The sequence below is a fragment of the Fundulus heteroclitus genome, unplaced genomic scaffold, assembly GCF_011125445.2.
Source record: "Fundulus heteroclitus isolate FHET01 unplaced genomic scaffold, MU-UCD_Fhet_4.1 scaffold_128, whole genome shotgun sequence".
In the NCBI taxonomy this organism is placed as follows: domain Eukaryota; kingdom Metazoa; phylum Chordata; class Actinopteri; order Cyprinodontiformes; family Fundulidae; genus Fundulus; species Fundulus heteroclitus.
In genome coordinates this window covers 167,825-176,469 of record NW_023396540.1, presented here as the reverse complement: position 1 = coordinate 176,469, position 8,645 = coordinate 167,825, and the positions used below count along the sequence as shown (strand labels likewise).

The 8,645-nt window shown below is 40.5% G+C and overlaps 11 non-coding genes across 11 annotated transcripts; all 11 read right to left on the bottom strand.

Annotated features, from left to right (window-relative positions):
- Positions 1-844: 844 nt before the first annotated feature.
- trnaq-cug lies at positions 845-916 on the bottom strand. Its single transcript has one exon. It is a non-coding gene; the product is annotated as a tRNA-Gln (tRNA).
- A 694-nt stretch (positions 917-1,610) lies between these two features.
- trnaq-uug lies at positions 1,611-1,683 on the bottom strand. Its single transcript has one exon. It is a non-coding gene; the product is annotated as a tRNA-Gln (tRNA).
- Positions 1,684-2,370: 687 nt separating this feature from the next.
- On the bottom strand, positions 2,371-2,442 carry trnaq-uug. Its single transcript has one exon. It is a non-coding gene; the product is annotated as a tRNA-Gln (tRNA).
- A 691-nt stretch (positions 2,443-3,133) lies between these two features.
- trnaq-cug lies at positions 3,134-3,205 on the bottom strand. The gene has a single exon. It is a non-coding gene; the product is annotated as a tRNA-Gln (tRNA).
- A 612-nt stretch (positions 3,206-3,817) lies between these two features.
- Positions 3,818-3,889, bottom strand: trnaq-cug. The gene has a single exon. It is a non-coding gene; the product is annotated as a tRNA-Gln (tRNA).
- Positions 3,890-4,583: 694 nt separating this feature from the next.
- On the bottom strand, positions 4,584-4,655 carry trnaq-uug. The gene has a single exon. It is a non-coding gene; the product is annotated as a tRNA-Gln (tRNA).
- Positions 4,656-5,268: 613 nt separating this feature from the next.
- On the bottom strand, positions 5,269-5,340 carry trnaq-cug. The gene has a single exon. It is a non-coding gene; the product is annotated as a tRNA-Gln (tRNA).
- A 695-nt stretch (positions 5,341-6,035) lies between these two features.
- On the bottom strand, positions 6,036-6,107 carry trnaq-uug. The gene has a single exon. It is a non-coding gene; the product is annotated as a tRNA-Gln (tRNA).
- Positions 6,108-6,778: 671 nt separating this feature from the next.
- Positions 6,779-6,850, bottom strand: trnaq-cug. The gene has a single exon. It is a non-coding gene; the product is annotated as a tRNA-Gln (tRNA).
- A 614-nt stretch (positions 6,851-7,464) lies between these two features.
- trnaq-cug lies at positions 7,465-7,536 on the bottom strand. Its single transcript has one exon. It is a non-coding gene; the product is annotated as a tRNA-Gln (tRNA).
- Positions 7,537-8,157: 621 nt separating this feature from the next.
- On the bottom strand, positions 8,158-8,229 carry trnaq-uug. The gene has a single exon. It is a non-coding gene; the product is annotated as a tRNA-Gln (tRNA).
- Between the last annotated feature and the right edge of the window lie 416 nt (positions 8,230-8,645).

Below are 8,645 nucleotides of genomic sequence, written 5' to 3'. Positions count from 1 at the left end.
CATTAACCAATCTCAGTCACTATGATCACTTGACAAAATCTGCAGTGAGAATGCCTCATATTAGTGATGTTTGTCATTAACAAATCTCAGTCACTATGATCACTAACATTATAGGAGAGGATTATTGCCAACTGCTAAACTTTTAAAGAGAATAAGGTTCCACCGAGATTGAACTCGGAATTCGCTGGATTCAAAGTCCAGAGTGCTCACCATTACACCAGGAACCCCCTCCAACGTGCAGCCATATGGGAAGAGTTTCTCCCCAGTTATGACCTGTTTACTCTTGCTTTACACCTCGACATTACACCCATCTTGTGTATGGCACTGCCACATTAGATTGATCTAGTGTGTTGCAACCTAATAATCACATCAAACTTGTACAGATGTGCAAAAAGTTGAACATGACATCAAAGTTTTTGAACACTGCAGATTGCCAATGAATGGCAGAGATCAGATAGCTTTCCCACTCTCCAATAATTAACAATTTATTTGCTGTCTTCTAATCCTCAGCAGAGGAATACAGTTCTTGTCAGAAATGGGAGTCAAACCAGTGCCTCCAAAGGAGTCTGCAAACATAACTCAGCAATTATATGGCTCGGCAATTTTGGCTGAGAACTTGTAAAGCAGCACAATTATACTCCAACACTATGCACTGCTAAAGGGTTGACTAAAGTTCTGCTTGTAATCAAACCATAGGTTTAGCGAGTAGCTCTAATGCATGTTGACAAATCTGCAGTGAGAATGCCTGATATTAGTGATGTTTGTCTTTAACAAATGTCAGTCACTATGATCACTAACATTATAGAAGAGGATTATTGCCAACTGTAAACTTTTAAAGAGAATAAGGTTCCACCGAGATTTGAACTCGGATCGCTGGATTCAGAGTCCAGAGTGCTCACCATTACACCATGGAACCTCAAGAGTGCAGCCATATGGGAAGACTTTCTCCCTAGTCATGACCTGTTTACTCTTGCTTTACACCTCGACATTACACCCATCTTGTGTATGGCACTGCCACATTAGATCGATCTAGTGTGTTGCGCCTAATGATCACATCAAACTTGTACAGATGTGCAAAAAGTTGAACTTGACACATTGACATCAACGTTTTTGAACAATGCAGATTGCCAATGCATGCCAGAGATTAGACTGCTTTCACCTCTCCTATCAATAAAAATGTGTTTGCTCTCTTCTAATCCTCAGCAGAGGAATACAGTTCTTGTCAGAAATGGGAGTCAAACCAGTGCCTCCAAAGGAGTCTGCAAACATAACTCAGCAATTATGTGGCTCGGCCATTTTGGCTGCGAACTTGTAAAGCGGCACAATTATCCTGTGACACTATGCACTGCTAAAGGGTTGACTAATGTTCTGCTTGTAATCACAACATAGGTTTAGCGAGTAGCTCTCATGCATGTTGACAAATATGCAGTGAGAATGCCTGATATTAGTGATGTTTGTCATTAACCAATCTCAGTCACTATGATCACTTGACAAATCTGCAGTGAGAATGCCTCATATTAGTGATGTTTGTCATTAACAAATCTCAGTCACTATGATCACTAACATTATAGGAGAGGATTATTGCCAACTGTAAATTTTTAAAGAGAATAAGGTTCCACCGAGATTTGAACTCAGGATCGCTGGATTCAAAGTCCAGAGTGCTCACCATTACACCATGGAACCTCAAAAGTGCAGCCATATGGGAAGAGTTTCTCCCCAGTTATGACCTGTTTACTCTTGCTTTACACCTCGACATTACACCCATCTTGTGTATGGCACTGCCACATTAGATTGATCTAGTGTGTTGCACCTAATAATCACATCAAACTTGTACAGATGTGCAAAAAGTTGAACATGACATCAAAGTTTTTGAACACTGCAGATTGCCAATGAATGGCAGAGATCAGATAGCTTTCCACTCTCCAATAATTAACAATTTATTTGCTGTCTTCTAATCCTCAGCAGAGGAATACAGTTCTTGTCAGAAATGGGAGTCAAACCAGTGCCTCCAAAGGAGTCTGCAAACATAACTCAGCAATTATATGGCTCGGCCATTTTGGCTGGAACTTGTAAAGCGGCACAATTATCCTCCGACACTATGCACTGCTAAAGGGTTGACTAATGTTCTGCTTGTAATCACAACATAGGTTTAGCGAGTAGCTCTCATGCATGTTGACAAATATGCAGTGAGAATGCCTGATATTAGTGATGTTTGTCATTAACCAAATCTCAGTCACTATGATCACTTGACAAATCTGCAGTGAGAATGCCTCATATTAGTGATGTTTGTCATTAACAAATCTCAGTCACTATGATCACTAACATTATAGGAGAGGATTATTGCCAACTGTAAACTTTTTAAAGAGAATAAGGTTCCACCGAGATTTGAACTCAGATCGCTGGATTCAAAGTCCAGAGTGCTCACCATTACACCATGGAACCTCAAAAGTGCAGCCATATGGGAAGAGCTTTCTCCCCAGTTATGACCTGTTTACTCTTGCTTTACACCTCGACATTACACCCATCTTGTGTATGGCACTGCACATTAGATCGATCTAGTGTGTTGCGCCTAATAATCACATCAAACTTGTACAGATGTGCAAAAAGTTGAACATGACATCAAAGTTTTTGAACACTGCAGATTGCCAATGCATGGCAGAGATCAGACTAGCTTTCCACCTCTCCAATAATTAACAATTTATTTGCTGTCTTCTAATCCTCAGCAGAGGAATACAGTTCTTGTCAGAAATGGGAGTCAAACCAGTGCCTCCAAAGGAGTCTGCAAACATAACTCAGCAATTATGTGGCTCGGCCATTTTGGCTGCGAACTTGTAAAGCGGCACAATTATCCTCCGTGACACTATGCACTGCTAAAGGGTTGACTAATGTTCTGCTTGTAAATCACAACATAGGTTTAGCGAAGGAGCTCTCATGCATGTTGACAAATATGCAGTGAGAATGCCTGATATTAGTGATGTTTGTCATTAACAAATCTCAGTCACTATGATCACTTGACAAATCTGCAGTGAGAATGCCTCATATTAGTGATGTTTGTCATTAACAAATCTCAGTCACTATGATCACTAACATTATAGGAGAGGATTATTGCCAACTGTAAATTTTAAAGAGAATAAGGTTCCACCGAGATTTGAACTCGGATCGCTGGATTCAGAGTCCAGAGTGCTCACCATTACACCATGGAACCTCAAAAGTGCAGCCATATGGGAAGAGTTTCTCCCCAGTCATGACCTGTTTACTCTTGCTTTACACCTCGACATTACACCCATCTTGTGTATGGCACTGCCACATTAGATTGATCTAGTGTGTTGCACCTAATAATCACATCAAACTTGTACAGATGTGCAAAAAGTTGAACATGACATCAAAGTTTTTGAACACTGCAGATTGCCAATGAATGGCAGAGATCAGATAGCTTTCCACTCTCCAATAATTAACAATTTATTTGCTGTCTTCTAATCCTCAGCAGAGGAATACAGTTCTTGTCAGAAATGGGAGTCAAACCAGTGCCTCCAAAGGAGTCTGCAAACATAACTCAGCAATTATATGGCTCGGCCATTTTGGCTGAGAACTTGTAAAGCAGCACAATTATACTCCAACACTATGCACTGCTAAAGGGTTGACTAAAGTTCTGCTTGTAATCACACCATAGGTTTAGCGAGTAGCTCTCATGCATGTTGACAAATCTGCAGTGAGAATGCCTGATATTAGTGATGTTTGTCTTAACAAATGTCGGTCACTATGATCACTAACATTATAGAAGAGGATTATTGCCAACTGTAAACTTTTAAAGAGAATAAGGTTCCACCGAGATTTGAACTCAGATCGCTGGATTCAGAGTCCAGAGTGCTCACCATTACACCATGGAACCTCAAGAGTGCAGCCATATGGGAAGACTTTCTCCCTAGTCATGACCTGTTTACTCTTGCTTTACACCTCGACATTACACCCATCTTGTGTATGGCACTGCCACATTAGATCGATCTAGTGTGTTGCGCCTAATGATCACATCAAACTTGTACAGATGTGCAAAAAGTTGAACGTGACACATTGACATCAACGTTTTTGAACAATGCAGATTGCCAATGCATGCCAGAGATTAGACTGCTTTCACCTCTCCTATCAATAAAAATTTGTTTGCTCTCTTCTAATCCTCAGCAGAGGAATACAGTTCTTGTCAGAAATGGGAGTCAAACCAGTGCCTCCAAAGGAGTCTGCAAACATAACTCAGCAATTATATGGCTCGGCCATTTTGGCTGCGAACTTGTAAAGCGGCACAATTATCCTGTGACACTATGCACTGCTAAAGGGTTGACTAATGTTCTGCTTGTAATCACAACATAGGTTTAGCGAGTAGCTCTCATGCATGTTGACAAATATGCAGTGAGAATGCCTGATATTAGTGATGTTTGTCATTAACCAATCTCAGTCACTATGATCACTTGACAAATCTGCAGTGAGAATGCCTCATATTAGTGATGTTTGTCATTAACAAATCTCAGTCACTATGATCACTAACATTATAGGAGAGGATTATTGCCAACTGTAAATTTTTAAAGAGAATAAGGTTCCACCGAGATTTGAACTCGGATCGCTGGATTCAAAGTCCAGAGTGCTCACCATTACACCATGGAACCTCAAAAGTGCAGCCATATGGGAAGAGTTTCTCCCCAGTTATGACCTGTTTACTCTTGCTTTACACCTCGACATTACACCCATCTTGTGTATGGCACTGCCACATTAGATTGATCTAGTGTGTTGCACCTAATAATCACATCAAACTTGTACAGATGTGCAAAAAGTTGAACATGACATCAAAGTTTTTGAACACTGCAGATTGCCAATGAATGGCAGAGATCAGATAGCTTTCCACTCTCCAATAATTAACAATTTATTTGCTGTCTTCTAATCCTCAGCAGAGGAATACAGTTCTTGTCAGAAATGGGAGTCAAACCAGTGCCTCCAAAGGAGTCTGCAAACATAACTCAGCAATTATATGGCTCGGCCATTTTGGCTGAGAACTTGTAAAGCAGCACAATTATACTCCAACACTATGCACTGCTAAAGGGTTGACTAAAGTTCTGCTTGTAATCAAACCATAGGTTTAGCGAGTAGCTCTCATGCATGTTGACAAATCTGCAGTGAGAATGCCTGATATTAGTGATGTTTGTCTTTAACAAATGTCAGTCACTATGATCACTAACATTATAGAAGAGGATTATTGCCAACTGTAAACTTTTAAAGAGAATAAGGTTCCACCGAGATTTGAACTCGGATCGCTGGATTCAGAGTCCAGAGTGCTCACCATTACACCATGGAACCTGAAGAGTGCAGCCATATGGGAAGACTTTCTCCCTAGTCATGACCTGTTTACTCTTGCTTTACACCTCGACATTACACCCATCTTGTGTATGGCACTGCCACATTAGATCGATCTAGTGTGTTGCGCCTAATGATCACATCAAACTTGTACAGATGTGCAAAAAGTTGAACGTGACACATTGACATCAACGTTTTTGAACAATGCAGATTGCCAATGCATGCCAGAGATTAGACTGCTTTCACCTCTCCTATCAATAAAAATTTGTTTGCTCTCTTCTAATCCTCAGCAGAGGAATACAGTTCTTGTCAGAAATGGGAGTCAAACCAGTGCCTCCAAAGGAGTCTGCAAACATAACTCAGCAATTATATGGCTCGGCCATTTTGGCTGCGAACTTGTAAAGCGGCACAATTATCCTCGTGACACTATGCACTGCTAAAGGGTTGACTAATGTTCTGCTTGTAATCACAACATAGGTTTAGCGAGTAGCTCTCATGCATGTTGACAAATATGCAGTGAGAATGCCTGATATTAGTGATGTTTGTCATTAACAAATCTCAGTCACTATGATCACTTGACAAATCTGCAGTGAGAATGCCTCATATTAGTGATGTTTGTCATTAACAAATCTCAGTCACTATGATCACTAACATTATAGGAGAGGATTATTGCCAACTGTAAATTTTTAAAGAGAATAAGGTTCCACCGAGATTTGAACTCAGATCGCTGGATTCAAAGTCCAGAGTGCTCACCATTACACCATGGAACCTCAAAAGTGCAGCCATATGGGAAGAGTTTCTCCCCAGTATGACCTGTTTACTCTTGCTTTACACCTCGACATTACACCCATCTTGTGTATGGCACTGCCACATTAGATTGATCTAGTGTGTTGCACCTAATAATCACATCACACTTGTACAGATGTGCAAAAAGTTGAACATGACATCAAAGTTTTTGAACACTGCAGATTGCCAATGAATGGCAGAGATCAGATAGCTTTCCACTCTCCAATAATTAACAATTTATTTGCTGTCTTCTAATCCTCAGCAGAGGAATACAGTTCTTGTCAGAAATGGGAGTCAAACCAGTGCCTCCAAAGGAGTCTGCAAACATAACTCAGCAATTATATGGCTGGGAACTTGTAAAGCGGCACAATTATCCTCCGACACTATGCACTGCTAAAGGGTTGACTAATGTTCTGCTTGTAATCACAACATAGGTTTAGCGAGTAGCTGTCATGCATGTTGACAAATCTGCAGTGAGAATGCCTGATATTAGTGATGTTTGTCATTAACAAATCTCAGTCACTATGATCACTTGACAAATGTGCAGTGAGAATGCCTCATATTAGTGATGTTTGTCATTAACAAATCTCAGTCACTATGATCACTAACATTATAGGAGAGGATTATTGCCAACTGTAAACTTTTAAAGAGAATAAGGTTCCACCGAGATTTGAACTCGGATCGCTGGATTCAGAGTCCAGAGTGCTCACCATTACACCATGGAACCTCAAAAGTGCAGCCATATGGGAAGAGTTTCTCCCCAGTCATGACCTGTTTACTCTTGCTTTACACCTCGACATTACACCCATCTTGTGTATGGCACTGCCACATTAGATTGATCTAGTGTGTTGCACCTAATAATCACATCAAACTTGTACAGATGTGCAAAAAGTTGAACATGACATCAAAGTTTTTGAACACTGCAGATTGCCAATGAATGGCAGAGATTCAGATAGCTTTCCACTCTCCAATAATTAACAATTTATTTGCTGTCTTCTAATCCTCAGCAGAGGAATACAGTTCTTGTCAGAAATGGGAGTCAAACCAGTGCCTCCAAAGGAGTCTGCAAACATAACTCAGCAATTATATGGCTCGGCCATTTTGGCTGAGAACTTGTAAAGCAGCACAATTATACTCCAACACTATGCACTGCTAAAGGGTTGACTAAAGTTCTGCTTGTAATCAAACCATAGGTTTAGCGAGTAGCTCTCATGCATGTTGACAAATCTGCAGTGAGAATGCCTGATATTAGTGATGTTTGTCTTTAACAAATGTCGGTCACTATGATCACTAACATTATAGAAGAGGATTATTGCCAACTGTAAACTTTTAAAGAGAATAAGGTTCCACCGAGATTTGAACTCAGATCGCTGGATTCAGAGTCCAGAGTGCTCACCATTACACCATGGAACCTGAAGAGTGCAGCCATATGGGAAGACTTTCTCCCTAGTCATGACCTGTTTACTCTTGCTTTACACCTCGACATTACACCCATCTTGTGTATGGCACTGCCACATTAGATCGATCTAGTGTGTTGCGCCTAATGATCACATCAAACTTGTACAGATGTGCAAAAAGTTGAACGTGACACATTGACATCAACGTTTTTTAACAATGCAGATTGCCAATGCATGCCAGAGATTAGACTGCTTTCACCTCTCCTATCAATAAAAATTTGTTTGCTCTCTTCTAATCCTCAGCAGAGGAATACAGTTCTTGTCAGAAATGGGAGTCAAACCAGTGCCTCCAAAGGAGTCTGCAAACATAACTCAGCAATTATATGGCTCGGCCATTTTGGCTGCGAACTTGTAAAGCGGCACAATTATCCTGTGACACTATGCACTGCTAAAGGGTTGACTAATGTTCTGCTTGTAATCACAACATAGGTTTAGCGAGTAGCTCTCATGCATGTTGACAAATATGCAGTGAGAATGCCTGATATTAGTGATGTTTGTCATTAACAAATCTCAGTCACTATGATCACTAACATTATAGGAGAGGATTATTGCCAACTGTAAATTTTTAAAGAGAATAAGGTTCCACCGAGATTTGAACTCAGATTGCTGGATTCAAAGTCCAGAGTGCTCACCATTACACCATGGAACCTCAAAATTGCAGCCATATGGGAAGAGTTTCTCCCCAGTTATGACCTGTTTACTCTTGCTTTACACCTCGACATTACACCCATCTTGTGTATGGCACTGCCACATTAGATTGATCTAGTGTGTTGCACCTAATAATCACATCAAACTTGTACAGATGTGCAAAAAGTTGAACATGACATCAAAGTTTTTGAACACTGCAGATTGCCAATGAATGGCAGAGATCAGATAGCTTTCCACTCTCCAATAATTAACAATTTATTTGCTGTCTTCTAATCCTCAGCAGAGGAATACAGTTCTTGTCAGAAATGGGAGTCAAACCAGTGCCTCCAAAGGAGTCTGCAAACATAACTCAGCAATTATATGGCTCGGCCATTTTGGCTGCGAACTTGTAAAGCGGCACAATTATCCTCCAACACT